This window comes from Mastomys coucha, unplaced genomic scaffold (assembly GCF_008632895.1).
Source record: "Mastomys coucha isolate ucsf_1 unplaced genomic scaffold, UCSF_Mcou_1 pScaffold11, whole genome shotgun sequence".
NCBI classification, from domain to species: domain Eukaryota; kingdom Metazoa; phylum Chordata; class Mammalia; order Rodentia; family Muridae; genus Mastomys; species Mastomys coucha.
Genome location: NW_022196893.1, coordinates 4,405,318 through 4,422,185, shown reverse-complemented (window position 1 = coordinate 4,422,185; position 16,868 = coordinate 4,405,318). Strand labels below are relative to the sequence as shown.

At 48.8% G+C, this 16,868-nt stretch overlaps 1 protein-coding gene across 1 annotated transcript in view; it reads left to right on the top strand.

The window, feature by feature from the left end:
- The first annotated feature begins 2,820 nt into the window (after window positions 1-2,820).
- Slc45a4 (solute carrier family 45 member 4) overlaps window positions 2,821-16,868 on the top strand; it is a 66,085-nt gene continuing 52,037 nt past the window's right edge. The window contains exon 1 of the mRNA XM_031345768.1: window positions 2,821-3,077. The gene's annotated coding sequence lies outside the window, so the exon portion shown is untranslated. The remainder of the gene's footprint in view (window positions 3,078-16,868) is intronic.

The window sequence follows — 16,868 nt, the reverse complement described above, 5'->3', positions numbered from 1 at the left end:
TTTATTTTATTTAATCCTTAATGGCATAGAGAACTATATTTTAAAGAAAGATTTGTTTAAAATTGTGTGTATGTGTGTGTCTATGGACATGAGTGCAGGTGCCAGGGAGCACCAGCAGTGTTGAATTTCCACTGTAGTTATGGAGAGTTGTGAGCCCGATGGGGTTGCTGGGAATGGAACTTGAGTCCTGCAAGAGCAGTATGCACTCCTATCTGCTGAGCCATCTCTCCAGTCCTCATCACCATGCTCATTTCCAGATGATGACTCAGGAAAGTACACGGTCACATAGGTGACACACTCTGCAGCTGGAATTACAAGTCAAAAGCCAACCAGGGAGGGGCTGATGAGATGACTTGGGGGTAGAGGTGCTGATGCTAAAACTGACATCCTGTGTTTGTTCCTTGAGACCAGCAAGGGGCTAGAAAGATGGTTCACTGGTCAAAAGTACATATTGTGCTTGCAGAGGATCTTGCACCTGCGTCAGCAGCTTACAACCACATGCAACTCCAGCTCTGGTTCTTGTAGCCTCTGTGGGTGCCTGCAAAAACACGCACACACACATACATACACACACAGAAACAAGCACACAGAGACACATACTGAAACACACGCACACACACAATTTAAAAAGAAAATCTTCGATGGGCAGTGGTGGTGGACATCTTTAATCCCAGCATGTGGGAGGGAAAAATAGGAGGATCTCTCTAAGTTCAAGACCAGCCTAATCTACAGAGCTAGTTCTAGGACAGCCAGGGCTACACAAAGAAACCCTGCCTTAAAAAAGATATACACTAGGGCTGGCAAGATTGCTCAGCCGGTAAGAGCACTGACTGCTCTTCCGAAGGTCCTGAGTTCGGATCCCAGCAACCACATGGTGGCTCACAACCACCCATAATGAGCTCTGATGACCTCTTCTGGTGTGTCTGAAGACAGCTATAGTGAATTATGCTGGAGCGAGCAGGGCCAGAGTGAGCAGGGCCAGAGCAAGTGGGCTGGCAAGAGGTCCTGAGTTCAATTCCCAACAGCCACACACATGATGACTCACGGCCATCTGTACAGCTACAGTGTGTGTACTCATACACATAAAATAAATAAATCTTAAAAAAAAAAAATATATATATATATATATATATATATATATATATATATATATATACTAAATAAATAAATACCCAAACAACAACAAAATATCAACAGGGGAGCCATGCCCTCATTGGTGGTCACCCATGAGTCACACATAGACGTGCACAGGAACCAGAAGCAAACTAGTCCCTGGACTCACCCATCATACCCACTTCCTGGCACCCTCCCTCAAGTGTAGTCATTGTCCTGACTCCCAATATCAGCTACACACATCTACAACTCCATATACATTTAACTTTTCCCTCCCCAAGATAGATTTTTCATGTAGCCAAAGCTAGCTTGAAACTCTCAATGTCACATAGACCTCCCAAGCACTGGGAAAATAAGTAGAGTGCTGTACCTAATTCATTCGTGCGTGCGTGCATGCATGCCTGCGTGCGTGCGTGGCAAGTAGTCCAAGCTGGTAGTCACTAAATAGCCCAAGCTGGCTTTGAACTTCTGAGACTACTGAGTTTCCCCACACTGATCGGTGCCTAGCTCTTATCTGACTTCTTTTGCTCAAAGTCCTTTGTAAGAGTCACCCATATTCATTGTATGTGCTTGTAAATTATTCAGTGTCAATCCAATAGTGAATATGCCACAATTTATATAACCCTTTAATGACCTACAGGTTAGGCCACTCCAAACAGCACTGCTAAGAACAGAAAACAGAGGTTAGGCAATCCTCTTGGGTGTGAAAGTACTGGGCACTGAATGCTTTAAAGCAGATTTCCAGGTTGTGCACGGTGTGGAGGCATTCAGAAGGCAGAGGCAGGCAGATGTCTATGAGTTTGAGACAAGTCTGGTCTATGTAGTGATTTCAAGGCCAGCTCTGCCTCAAAACCAACCAACCAAAGCGAAAACAAATAAGAAAGCAGATATCCATGTGACAGTGAGTTTTACATCTCCACAAGAGTAGTGTACAAGCCTTCCAGTTGCTCCCTTTCTTGCCAACACTTGGCATTGTCAGATTTTCCCATTTTTGCTGTTCCGAAGGTTGACCGGGGCACTTTATTTCTAAATTCCTTCCTAGCTTCTCAGATAGATCTTAGGGTTTCTGTTTTGCAGATGAGGACATCGGGGGGCCTTGAGAGGTGTGATAATTCGTCCAAAGCCACTTAAACTTTGGCATGGACTTAGGGCTGGGATGCCAACAGGGCTGTCTGACATCAGACATCAATTCTATCCGTCCAGCCCCTTTCCGGACCTGGCCTTGTTCTGCTTCTCAGCAGTAGGAAGAGATCTGTGGGCTCTGTGGCCCAGGCTTGGGTGCCCTGGGCATTCATGGGTCACATCCTACCCAACTCTCCCAAAGGCTCACAGGATTGAGAGGATGTTCAAAGTGCTTCAGAAAGGGGAGATGCCCAGGGAGTGCAATGGTTGGGAAGGAATAAGGATGGGGGTCGTTACAAGCAGTCAGTTTGCTCTCAGGAGGGGTGCAGCTCTGTTGGCGGATGGGATGATGAGTACAGCGCGCTACAAGGCAGCGACCTGGAGACCTTGAGGGCGTCTGGCAGGAAAACCAGCCCTGGGCGACCGAATGCATAACCGCCTCCGGAGCCCACCAGCAGGCCCAGGGCGGGGCGCGGCAGGGGGCGGGACCTTCCGAGGGGCGGGGCCATAGGCTACTACTGACCAATGGACGCGCGCGACCCAAGCCCCGCCCCTAGAGTCCGCTGCATAGTCATGAGGCGCAGGCCGGCGCTGCGTCAGCGGAAGCGGCGCGCAGCGGCTGTTTCCGACCTGATAAAGCGGCGTTGTCCCCGCGCGCTGGCCGCAGCCTCGCAGCGCTCGCACCCCGTCCGAGTAGCTGACTGACGGACCCGCCCGCCCGGCCGCCGCCGAGGGCGCAGCCGCCGCCCGGACGCCCCGCCGCCGTCCCGGTGCGCCCGGGGTCCCGCACCCCAGCCGCCAGCCAGCCCCGCCAGCCCCGCGGCTCCGGCCGGAGGAGACAGGTGAGCGGCCGCACCTGCCGCCCCGCCCCCCTCCGCGCGGCCCAGGCCTCGAACCGGCGGCTCGACCGACCCCGCGTCTTTCCCCGCCCCCACCCGGCTGCTGCGTTGCAGCCCGCACCTGCCCTTGCTGGTCCGCATCCCGGGCCCTGCGGCCGCGGTGTGTGCACTCCTTGTACACCCGCCTGGGGCCACCCCAGCACTCACCTCCCGCCTCTGGCGTTGGGTTGCGCACCCTCCTCTGCCCAGCCCTTGTTAACTTCTGGGAGTTCACCGGCTCTGGGCCCACCACCTTGAAATGCTCCTGGGTCACCGCTCTCTATCCTTGTCCCCAAACACGTATTGCTTGCAGCGCTCCTAGCTGGTGGCCTGACCCTTTGCAGGCACCTTTTATTTCCCGAAGCCCATCTCGTCCCTGGAGAAGACGGGAGCACTACGCTCCTGGTGCAGAGCCTCGGATTTGGAGAAGCCCCGTCCCTCTCCCCGAGACCAGTCTTCCTCCAGTCCCTTGAGCTTAACCCATTCCTCTCCAAGGTGTGCCACGCTAGATGAGCGCCCGGAAAGCACACTCCTGCGGAGGGCTTTTCCAGGGGAGGTATGTCCAAGTTGGGGAGCACAGTCTGCTGGCTAGTTATTCGTAACAATTCTGCAAGGTGGGGCCAGCCTTGGGTGGGAAGCGGTACTAGGTGTCCCTGGGAGTCAGGGTTTTGTGCATTCCCCTCGGGATAGAATATGGCTTCAACTTCTGCCTTAGTTTCTCCTTCTGGTTCCCTAGCTGACCACACACTGGGGCTTGCTTCTTGCTACTGAGGTGTTCAAGGAAAGATGAGCACCTGGCAAACAGGATTTGGAAGATGAGCGATTGAAGCAATTGTTTCTAGTGGTCGTCTAGGCCCAGAAACTCATAGGGTGGGCCATAGTACGCCTGGGTCGCAAATTCCCTGCAGCTGGGGCTCCACTGTCTACTGACAGGTAGGGTGTGGTGGAAATCTTTTCCTCTGTTATTTTTCATTGTAGGACAGCGTAAGTGAAAAGCTGGAGGGGCGCCTTACTGTTTAAGGGTGACAAATGGCTGGTCATTGAAACTGGGAGCCTCCACCAGCTTTGAAACAAATGTGAACAACACGTTCTTGCTGCTTAGACCTGAATCCTGCATTAGAAGAGCAAGTTGATTAAGGCTCTGCAGAGATTTTGCAGAAGCTGCTAAGAAGGGGGAGAGGCAGTGACCGTGGCCTGAAGCTGTGTGGGCTCCAGGTGGGAAGAGACTCCAACATAATGAAGAAATCAAGTGCTTTGGGGGAGAGACTGGGGAAGTAGGTCATCTGAAAATCCCACACTTGAGTGGCATTCGGGCTGACTGTGATTGTTTTGGGACTGCTGAAGAGTAGTTGTTTCTTTGAAAGGTTTGAAATGCATGTTAGGTATATGTGTGTGTGTGTGGGGGCGGGGGGATTTATTTGGGAAACATCTCTGCTTCAACCCGGGAACTGTGAAGGGAGGCGGCCCAGGGCCAGCACCCAGTCGGTGCCTTGGAGGATTCACTGGTTTCCCTGCAGAGATGCTCTGTGCTTCAGCTTTGGCCCTTGGTGCAGCCCGCAAGCAGATTTGCTTATTGGAGAGGAGGGAGTCAGGGCTGGGGGAGCAGTAAACCATTCTTGCCCTTGTCCAACTGACTGTTCTGCAGTGGTGTTGGGGAGGACGGGGCTATGGTGCTGCAACTCGTGGTCTCTCTGCAGGGCAGGAGCTTCAGAAGGTATTTGAGCTAGTGTTTAGGGGTTGCTGAATTGATTTCAACTGTGTTATCCAGAAGGCAGATGAGGGCATTGAGTAAGGGTGGTGCTAGGGTTTAGGACACCTCGGTTGTCCTGAGGAACCTGGTGCCCCAGCTTTGGGTAGCCAGCCAGGGGTGGTTTCTGACAGGTTTGTGGCCCGGCATTGAATAAGAGTGGCTGGTGATCTTTGTAGGTGGCAGACAACCCCAAATTGCTAGTGCCCTCCTGGGGCACACCCCCCGGCAGCACTGTGCCTGTAATTTGTGGGACCAGGATGTGCTAAAGGCTGTGTTCTTGTCAAGGGTGGGTGAAGATGCTACTCTATGCTCGCCTCCTGTGGTTCCCTGGGCTTTTTTTTTTTTTTTAATCATAATGTAATTATGTCAACGAGGGTACATTTAGTGATATGCCATTAGGAGAGAGCCTCGACTGCAGGCCAGGCTCAGTGGTGTCCAGGAAAGGTTCAGCAATAGGGACAGCCTCATGTATGAACAGCCCTCGTGGGGGTGGAAGACCCCACAAACCAGAGTCTCCCGAGGGCTCAGCTGAAGCCCCTCCCCCACCAGCTCCTAGACAAGCTTTCCTTGTTTGGATTAGCGTAACTGCTCCACCAAAGTCAATGAACAAGGATCTTTTTAAAAGGGAACTTTGAAAATGTGCCTCGAGTGTCCTCCTCCTCCCCCATCTCCTCTCCCCCTCTCCCACTTTCAAGTTCTGAGCCCTGTGATACTCCCTTTCAGACAAACTTGAGGCCTCTTCCATGCTAGTGGAAAAGACAGCCGTGTTCCCAGCCTGAGGAACCTAGTCAGGCTCAGGGCAGGCACCTCCCTGCTTTGTATGTGAAGGCTGGAGTGTGCCTGGGGTTTGTTATTGGTTGTGTGTGTTTGGGATTCTGTTTTCTAAATACTGGGTCTTACAAAGCTTGGACTCCTGCTTCTACCTCCTGGGTGCCTCCTCTCGACAAGTGCTGGAATTACAGTTTTGTACCAAGGTGCTGTGAAGTATTTTTAAGAATAAAACACTGTAGCATTAGGAAGGCTGATGCAGCAGAAAGTTCAAATCCAGTCTGGCATATATAGGGAGACCCCCTTTCTTTAATATTTAAATTTTATTTTAAGCTATGTATATATGTGTGTGTTTGTATGAATATGTGCCTGCAGAGGCCAGAAGTGTTAACCTTGCAGCCCACTGGAGCTGGAGTTGAGGTAATTTTGAACTGTCTGCCGTGGATGCCAAACTTGTGGAGAATCAAACTTGGAAGAGCAATACATGCTCTTAACCACGGAACCATCTTTCTAGCCTGAGACCTATTTAAAAGAAAGAAAAGATTGGATCCCACAGACTCAGCAGGCGTAGCCCGTTCCTGTTTTGTTTTTTGTTGTTTTTTAAAAATTACTGGTCGCTTTCCTCATGCCCCTTCTCAAGGGGCCACTCTGTTCCCAGGTGACCAGCCTTGTGTCCTCCTTGGAGGGTGTGGGTGTTAGTGCCCCAGAATGTCAGACGGTCAGTGTGGATGGCTGCGTCTGTCTGTCTGCAGTGATGCTGTTGTGGGCCCTTGGGAGCTGAGGCTGGGGAGGACAGACAGTCCAGATCCCCTGTAGCTCAGCTACTGCTTAGGTGTGAATGTTGTTTGATTTTTGTTTAGATTTATTTATTTTATTATTTTGTGTGTATGAATGTCTTATTTTTGCTGTTTACTATTTATGTGTGTGAATGTATGTCCTACTATATATGTGCTCCTGGTGCCCAATGGGGTCAGAGAGGATCTTCTGGGGCTGGAGTTACAGAGAGCTGTAAGCCACCATGTGGGTGCTGGGAATGGAACCCCGATCCTATACAAAACTAAGTGCTCTAACCACTGAATTAGCTTTCTGGAGGAACCCATTATTATTTTTTTATTTTTATTTTTATTTTTATTTTTTATTTTTTGTGGTTTTTTTGAGACAGGGATTCTCTGTATAGCCCTGGCTGTCCTGGAACTCAGGCTGTAGACCAGGCTGGCCTTGAACTCGGAGATCTGCCTGCCTCTGCCTTCCAGGTGCTGGGGTTAAAAGGTGTGGTCCACAACTGCCCAATTGTCATTTTTGATCCTTAAGCTTAGTTTCCTTTCCTCTTTCAAGCCCAGAACTGGGAGATACTGTACAGATCAGGTCTCCTTGTCTTCAGCTGAACCTTCCCACATCTATAGCAGAATTTTCCCAGCTGGACAATTTGATAGGGAAGGGCCCTGGCATGGGTGGGACCTGCTATGCCAGGAACTTGCATGGCCAATGGATCCTACACAGCCAACACCTGGTTTGAGTTCTTGTAGTTAGTGTCTCTTGAACTTGCAGCCACATGACTTGGTTAACTACTACATCTCCCTTTCAAACAAGGGAAAATCTTGAGTAAGAAACACTTTGGGCTAGAAGATAAAGAAACATTGAGGCGTTGAGGTGGGCATGGATCTGGCTCTGATGCAGTGGACAGTGTACTTTGTGTACAAGTATTACTGCATAATTTTATGCAGTCACTTAGATGTTGTAAGCCAAAGGATAATAAATAGCTCTCTGTTGCCAGCGACTTAGTCACCACTTGAGAGAAATACAGCCAATCAGCAGAGTGTGATTTTTGGTTTGGAGTAAGGAGGGAGTATTTTTCCATCAAATTTTGGTCAGGGCCTCCTGTGTGGTGCTCACTGCTGCCACTGCAGCACTCCATTGGCTGTGTGTGTGTGGTATGGCATGTGTGTGTGTGGGGTGTGTGTGAGATGTGGTGTGTGTATGTATGTGTGTGTGCAGAAACTAACACTAGGCATCTTCCTCTACAGATCTCTACCTTAATTTTGAGTCAAGAGTCTCCTACTGAACCTGGGGGATGGCCAGTGAGTTCCAGGCACCCTCTTGCCTCTGCTTCCTCCTCCAAGTGCTGGAGTAAAAGAATCTGCAACCATACCCAGCCCTCCATTGTTTTGGAGTTTTTGGTTTTTTGTTTCTAACAGTTTTTTAATGTCTGTGCATTAACAGTTTTTAAATGTCTGTGCATTGAAAGGGTACCCATGCAACCATTTAAAATGTGGGTGTCAGAGCAACTTGAGTGGTGGGTCTCTCCTGCTTTGCTGTGGCTTCATATGGCAATTTCCTGTACCTGCTGAGCCATGGTACTAGACCTCCATCTTGTTTACTTACATATTTATTTATTTTCTGGTTTGTTTCAAGACAGGGTTTCTCTGTGTGTTTCCCTAGCTCTCCTGGAACTTGGCTTTGAAGACCAGTCTAGCCTCAGACTCAGAGATCCACCTGCTTTTGACTCCAGAGTGCTTTGCACTAGCACTATCTATTATTTGTTTATTTATTTATTTATTTGACATCTATACCCATATATGGACAGGGTTTGACATCTATAATAGAGGTAAAATCACTTGTATTAAGGAAGAAGATGAGGCAGAGAATTGCCCCAGATTTGAAGCCAGCCTGAGCCACATAATAATTTCTAGGCTAGTTTGGGGTAATGATTGACCCTGTCTTAAAATACTAGGGGGAAAGAAAATATAGAGCCACACATGGTGGCACATACCTGTAATCCTAGCACTCAGGATGCTGAGTCAGGAGGGTCAAAGCTGGACCTAGGGAAGACTAGCTGAATACCAAAAAAAGCTTTCTTATCTGCAGTAGTGGTTAAATTTCATTAAAATAGGTGCCTTCCTATGTTTTTATGCAAATGCTCTCATATAACTTTGAAAAACTTTGGACATATTTAAAAATATGGACATATCTAATGCTTTTTGTGTAGACTAGGCTGGCTTTGAACTTAAAGAAATCTGCCTCCTTCTGCCTCTCCCCACCCCTCCCGTACCTGACTCCAATTTTGAATAGCTTTAAAAGATGTTATTTGTAGTATTTGTAGGCATTTAAAAGTAAGACTCAATGTTGGACACCCTAGTGACAACATTCCCATCATCAATGGCCCTTAAAAGAACAAGAACAAATTGTTTTTGTGTCAAAGTCACCCCCCCTCCCCATACTGATGGCTGTGTTTCATTTTCCCCTGTGAAGTTTTATTCTAATGTAACTTGTCTTTATAATGTAAAGACTTTTTTTAAAAAAAAAAAATATTTATTTTATGTATGAGTACACTGTACACATACCAGAAGAGGGCATCAGATCCCATTACAGATGATTGCAAGCCACCATATGGTTGCTGGGACCTCAGGAAGAATAGATAGTGCTCTTAACCGCTGAGCCATCTCTCCAGCCCCCTGGAAAGACTTTTTAATTGATTACTTTTGTTCTTTTTTTGTGACAGAAGTACATGGAAATTGTAATTCAGAACAATTCTGTAATCTTTAGGCTGTGTCAGAAAAGCAGTTTAGCTTAGTCCAGAAAAGCAGTTTTGACTTTCGTAACTATCGTCTATGGACTTGGTCACAGAACCATAACTCATCATCAGGCCTAGTGAGACCTTACAGAACACCTTGGAACACCATGGAATTGGAGCTCTGAACAGAGTGGCTGAGTAGGGGACCTATGAGGTGTCTGCCTCAGGGAAAGGACTTACTGAACTTTCCTGGGACCTCTGCTGCTGGAACATTCTGGGAGAACAGCTTCTCTTATTTTTTTAAAGACAGAGTCTTGTACCACATCAGGCTGGTTTGGAACTTGCAGCAATTCTTCTGCCTAGCTTCCCAACTGCTGTATTATAAGCATGAGCCATTCCACTGTCTGACAGCCTTCTTTTTGTCTAGGTGTGGAAGAAGCATGAAGGTGACCTTGGGTTTAGATGTGGCCTGCTAGGGACTTCTCAGGCAGTTAATTTTAGGAGGTACTTTGTGAGGACTGTATCTGGGGACCCTGAGAGTGTTCTTGTAGGGTACCCCATGCTTTTACATGCCTCCTGCATATCTGAGGGACAAAGTCCTTGTTTTCATTGAGCTGTTACTGGAGATGGTCTGTCTTGCACCTCAGTATTGTGTTGCATGCTTTCTACGTGCTCAGTGTTAAATGGCAGAAAGATGGGGGATTTCAGAGGCATTTGTGATTCAGTTAGGGGTTTTCATCTTTCCTTGAGTTGGTTAAAATGTAAGCCTGTGGCATTATGCCTTGAGTTAAATTTAATTTGCCAGGAAAAGGCATCGGCAGTAAGACCAGGGTGGTTGGGCCTGGATCTCCTTGGGGACTTTTACTTAGTAATCCAGTGTTTCCATTTGCTCTTTCTCTGGCTCTAGGCCTGTGGGCTCCTGCAGGTCTCAGGTGAGAGCCATTGGGTGGATTAGGGAGGATGATGAAGAGAACCTGAACTTGGAGACTAGGGTGTTGGAATTTCTTCCTGAGAACCCAGGATGGGCTGCTATGGAGTGCTTAACTGTTCTCAGGTCCTGCTAAGGCATGTTAATGCTGGTTTGTTGCGGTGTTAGTAATTCAACAACAAATTGTTCTCACCTCATGCTCAGAACAGAACATGCAGTAGCTGGAGAGCAGCAAAACCAGACATATGGGATAGTGCTGTGTGCCCAGCGGTGGTCAAGAGATTTGACTGCTCTAGAGACCCACAGCATGGTCCAGCCTGGCTTTTCACCTGTCTCTGGCATCACTGATGGTGCATACGGCACATGAGAGCTGGGTATGGAGGCTCACATCCACCACTAGTGGAAATTTAAGGTCAGCCTGGGCTACAGAGCAAGACTAAAAAACACAAACCAAAGAATGCAGACTATTTGAGCAAGGACATGTAAGCATAGAAAGGGGACCCTGACCCCTTTGTTCCTGGGGTACGAGAAGACAACTGAAATCAAAGAATGAAGCTGTCGGAGATGTTGTGACCCCAGAAGACGGAGCCTTGCTGGCTTCTCTCCAGCACAGCAGCTCAGGATGGAGGACAGGGTCTCCTGATCTGGGGAATCTATGTGTGCTGAAGGAAAGAGGGTACAGGAAAGGATAGAGGTCCTCTTGCTTTATTTCTCTAGAAATAACTGCACTCCCCTGGGCTTCCTTCCAGCATGCAAATCTCCTCCCAGTCAGGCAAGCAACTGGAATACTGAAGTGACTGTTAGTGGTTTTTCATATCGCTTATGTAAAGCTGTTAGCATCAAAGCTTAGAATAGGGAAGCCCTCCTCCACTGAGGCCCTGTACACCTCTGTGCAGCACTCCCCTCTGCTGGACGGAGTCAGGTCAAGGAATGGGCCAGCCTGTTCTGCCATTGCTCAGCACCATTTAAAGGCAGTTCTGACTTGGGGAGAGCTTGAACAGGGAGGTCAGGTTATAGGTCAAACTGTCCTTTTCCCAACAGATGGCCTGTAACTAGGTGTGTATGGGAAGTGAGGCCTGTGTGTGTGTTGGGGGGCAATGGGGACCAACAGTTGTGTCCTAAGGCAAAGTACAGGGAATTGCAAAGCTAATGAGAACATTTCCACTCTTGTTGAATGAGTCATATATAGCTAACGTGATCTTAATTCTGAAGAGGGTGGGGAGGGGCCTGTACCTTTTACTGTTAAGTGGGAGCTTGGCAGAGCCCAGCTTTGTCCTGGGAGGAGTACAGGGAGTGGCCAGCCCTGGCTTTGTGTCCTTGGCCCAGAAACCACCACTGTTCACATAGCCTTCAGTCTCTGATAACCGTGGGCCCAAGGGGTATTTGTTCTTGTGGAATAGGCACTTGAAGAGTAGGAGTGACAGCCACTAACAAAGAGCATTGAGCCCTCTGATAGAACTCAGAATGTGAAGGTTAAGTGACTTGCCCAGAGTGCCATCACGGGTGGCCAAGCCTGGTGCATACCCAGGGTGTGTCAGGCTGCCTGGCTTAAGTTCTTAAGTCAAGCACTACTTAAAATGCTGTTTGTTTTCTGCCCAGGAAAATGTGGAAGTGCCATCTTTCCTTGCATTCCAGCTCGAGGCCCTTCTGCTGTTGCTACCCATGCCAAGAGAAGGCCTGCTGCTGGACGAGGCTCATCTTGGCTACTGACTGCTCAGCTGCTGGTCTTAGACTTCTTTATTAGGAGTATGGCAAGAAGGATCCCTGAGCTGGGTGTGGGGTACTCACTGGCTCAGTCCTTGTGTTGTTTCACTTGGTTCCCTACAGCTGTGAGGACAATAAGCAGTTTCCTCAGTACTGTTCCATGAGCCTGCTCTGGTACCCAGTTTCTTCATTCCTGTCAGATCAGCTAGGCTGTGAGCTAGACCAGAGCTGGTTCTAAGATCTATTCTGCCCTGATGATGCTTCTGGGTGGCCAGACATCTGGGCACAGTGAGCCTACAGGCACAGGAACCTGACCTAGGCTACTTTTGGAAGATGTCCAGGCAGGTGATCCCTGGGCTGATCTGAAGGTTGTTTTTGAAATTTGTTATTGCTGTTCTCAGACCTAGAAAGGTGAACAGCACAGCAAGATAGGGTCATCTCTGCTTGTCACCCAACACCTACAACTATCTGTGTTTCTAGTCTGAACTATCCTTGTTGTTTTGCTTTGTCTTATCTCGACATGTCTTATGTAGCCAATGCTGGTCTGGAACGTGTCCTCTTTCTGCCTCAGTCTCCTAAGCTCTGGGACTGCTGGGATTCAGTCAGGCATGTGCCACCATGACCTGAAAAGTTTGGTGAGCCTTATATGCTAGGCAAACACTCAACCACAGAGCCATATTCCTAGCCCTGAGCTTCTAATTAAAAAAAAAAAAATTATTGTTTTGAGCCTGGGCCTCCCATAGCTGAGGCTGAGAGCTGAGGCTGGTTTTTGAACTCCCGATCTCCTGCCTCTATTTCCCAAGTGCTGAGATTATAGGCATATGGCCACCATCCCCAGCTTGTTTTTCCAGTTCCGAGTATAGTTTTCACCTAATACTCTGCGTGTGTGAAAGATACTGGAATGAGGAGATGCTGGAATGAGGCGATGCTTAAAAGAAACCAAGTGCAGAATGAAATCAGAGCAAGTTTTGAAGGAGTAGATTGCCTGTGGCAGTGTCACCAGTAATGGAGGAAGATGTGGGACAGAAAGTAGCTCTGTCCTCAGGTCTCCAGGGTAGGAGCAGCTGTGGGTGCAGACGGGTGGCATTGTCACCACTGTTATCAGCTCACACTGACAGTTTGCACCATTTCTGGCAAGGGGCACTGTGTCCCGATAAGCCTGCCAGGAGTGATGGTGGTTTGTGGTGTCAGGCCCAGATACGGTTTTTCTGTGGGTCTATGGGAGTCTGGAAGCCTGGAAGCCTGGAAGCCATCAGTACAGAACATGGCTTCTACCTCTAGAATGGCACACACAGAAAAAACAGTTGAGAACAGGGAATGTAGGCTTCCTTCCCCATGCTTTGCCCAGATCCTGGTCCACCCAGTGAATTGTTGATGCCCACCCAGCTCTGGTTTGCTTAGGAGTCTTAGGGTGGCCGTTTTGCAGAGCACTGCCTAGGAGTAGGCAGGGGTTCCTGTTCCTGTGTGTGGATCCTTTGCTGCTCCTGGTGCATCGAGTTTTAGTGGCTATAGGGAAGACAGTTGGGATGCTTATGTACAACACCACAAGGTAGATTAGAGAGTCCTGCTCCCAGGCCACCCCTGGGAACTGAGTGTGTTTCTAGAATGGTGTACTGAATTGTGTGAGACCCCAGGATCTTAGCAGTACAATAGGCTGGGGCCTTAACAACAGCAGTTTACTTCCCGTGGACTTGGAGGTTGGAGGCCCAAGAGCAGGGTGCTCTTAGACTGCTGACGAGAGAAACATTTGGTGCTTCAAAGAGATGCCTTATGGCTACAGCCTTGTGCTGGAAATGGGCAAGGCCTTAACCCAACCTTTTCATGAACATGAGGAACTCACTCAGGTCTCTATCGTGATCTTACCACCTCTCACTCCCCACCTCCTTGGAGTAGGGTTCCTGCATGTGACTGGAGGGTATGTGCTTGCCAGCCATAGCACTCTCTCTTGGTTAGTTGTAGGTGACCTTAGTCACCATAGAACCTGGTTGGCACAGCATGTAGATCATTAGCATGCCTTGGAATTGTTCCTGTCCTGCTGTGGAGTCCAGTTTCTGCAGACCCAGTGTGCTTTGACTCCTGCTACATGGTCTGCCATAGCCCTTACCTGGACTTCTTGCTCCTGTCTTTCTTATTGGGTGTGCTAAGCACAGTGTAAGATGAGGGGGAAATAACCTTGGTCTTGTAGAATATCACATAAGAGCTTAGGGTGCTGGAGCCCAGGGGGTGCTGTGTTTATCTATTCTGGGGGTCAAGCCACCATTTGGCTGCATCTCAGCAGCAGTTGCTGTTTTAGAAGGTGGAGTTGGCAGGACCTCTGCTTGTTTGTTTCCAGTTGTCTCCATAGGTGGTGGAAGAGACAGGGCCTGGCCCTCAGCTTTCTGGGAAGTGGGGTAGACCTGGTTGGTGACTGTATCAGAGTCCTGCTGAAGAGGGCATATATATCTCCCTGCCTCATAATCAGGAGACCAGACTGGATCCCAGTCTGGGCTCCTTGACTTTGGAAAGCTATCTTCTGTGACATTTAGCCCTGAGAGCACTGTCCACCTATGGGTCTCATCTTAGAAACAACTCAGAGGAAACAGTGCCTACTAGACAGCTCAGGAGACTGTGAGGTGGCTTGGCTGAACCTTTTTGGATACCTGTGGGTGCCATGACAGCTCCATTGTGTCTTGGGCTCTTCACATGGTAGCAGGTGAAAGGATTATGGGTAGGATGTCTCTGTGTCACCAGCTAAGTGCTTGAAGTTTTGTGGCACCATTTCAGTGTAAAGGAATTGCGCCTACATATATCTCAAACAGAAGTCTTCCTCCAGCTTCTGGTGGACCAGGTTCTTCCTTGATCAGTTAAGGAGAGAATGGTGGCCTGGATATTCTGGCCTGTGCCTGGGCCTGGAGGTCTGTAGCAGTAGGATTTGATGCCTTCCTCCTTCTTAAGCTGTTTGAGTCTGGACACTGCCTCAGCTCAGGGAGCTCACACAACCGGAAGCAGGCATGGGGAAGCCCAGGTGCTCTCAGCCTCTCAGAGGTAAGTGCCCACTCTACAGTACTGCTTGCCTCCCTCGGCCCTCTGCACCTGGCCTTTGTACCTGTGCCCATGTTCTTTTTACCCTCTCCTTACTGTCCATTACCTCTTTTGTCAAAGTAGGACCGCTAAGTTTTGCTTCCCTTTTGGTTTTTGTTGTTGTCCCCCAACCCCTTTGGCTCTATAGTGAAGTATTGTCTAGATTATATAGCCCAAGTTAGACCTCAAATTCGTTTGCTCAAGAATAACTTTTTTTTAATCAGTGTTACTGGGTTTGATATAAAACCTCATGCATGCTAGATTAAGTGTGTAAGAGTAAGCTGTACCTCTAGAACCTGACCTTAAATTCTGCCTCTGTGTCCTGTGTACTGGGATTATAGCTGTGAGCCTCTTGCACAGTTTTGTTTGCTTGATTTTTTTTTTTTAATCACTAATGCCTCTATGGAGACCTGGTATATGCACAGACATATGAGGCCATGTGTGTACAGGGGACTACTTCTGTGGAAAGGAAGATCCTGGTGTTGTCAGGGAGTGTGGGACCCTTGATTAGAGGGAAGGAAAGAGTAGTTAATGGTAGGACTCTGAGAAGGATTAGGGGTGAGAGAGCAGCCCACAAGGGACTTCCATCCCTAGGGCTTGGAGCATAGAGATGAAAGAACAGAATCAGAACCATCAGGGGCGGGCCTTCAACAGAGGGGTGCACCTGACTCACTAATGGTGACCCTGCCTGATCTGAAAGACTACTTGGCCATTCTCCCTTGGAGTCACTTGGGCATGGCCCCTGTGTGGCGAGAGCTCCTGGCCATGAGTTCATGGGTGCTTACAGTCTAGGGGAAAGCAGGAGGAGAGGGATCAGGCTTGGCCAGTGTAGCTTGAGAAGGCAGGACTCAAGGGTGTGGTGGGTCTGGCTGCAGCTGCGGCCTCCCTGGGGACATGTTCTATGACTGTGCTGTGAGATCTATCCCAGGAATACTGTGAACATTGTTTAGCCTTGTTTTCTGCCAGCTACATGCTGGGGTGGCCTTATAGCCCCTCCTCCCCCCTCTCCCCACACACCTAGCAGGCAGGTGCAGGGGCTCCAGGAGCCAAGCCTGACAGAGTAGGCTTAGTTTCTGGAACCTTGGAGAAGGGGCTCTGCCGGGCAGCTTGCTTAGGCTGAAGGGGGAGGTGACAGCACAGTTTATCTGGGTATGGGAATGTGTTGGTTATGAAATGTGAAACCAGGATTTTGCTGAGTGTGTTGCTAGCTCTGCCTTCCTCCAGAGGGCCAGCCCTGGGTTTCTTCTCAAAACAGGGAGCTAAGGCCATGTGCAGAAGATTCAAAACAAGCAGACTCACCACTTCTCACCAAGTACAACCCTTGGTCTGTCTGCAGACACTAGCACTCCTGTACTTCCCTCAGTTGGTCTGACTGGACAGAGTGACAGTTTTACTTAGAGTTTATACTTCTGGCTGTCTCTTGGGGTTGCATCTAGAAAACCCAGTTTGATCTGTGTTCTCCTATACCACTAAGTGTTTGCTGAAGGATCTCAGCCTGGTGACCTGGCTAGCTTCTTAGTTTCCTAAACTTAAAAAATTATCTTTTTCCCTCAAGGAGGAGGGCAGGGCAGGCTTTAATATGTTACCCTCTTCACCCCACCCCCTTTTCTTCATCCTCTTCCTTCTCCTCCTCTTTTGGTTGTTGTTGCTGAGACAGGATCTCACTACATGTTGACCATGCTGGGACTCATTGTTTAGATTATGCTGGCCTCTGACTAACAGGTATCCGCCTAATCTGCCTGCTTCTGCCTCCTCAGTGCTGGGATTAAACGCATGTGCCACCATTGGGGCTATGTTGTCCTTTTCCTTGGCTGTTCTTAAATTTGTAGATTTAAGTATTTTCCTACCTCAGCCTGGGGAGAGGCTGGGGCTGCAGGCATGTGCCACTGCCCCTGGCAGTTCTCTGTTTTCCTTCTTGGGTTTTATTTTTTTAAGTACTGGAAATGGAACCTAAGGCCTCATACATATCAGCCAAGAGCTCTGCCTTTGAGTTGCATCCCCAGCCCCTCTGGTTTCCTTTTTTTTTTTTTTTTT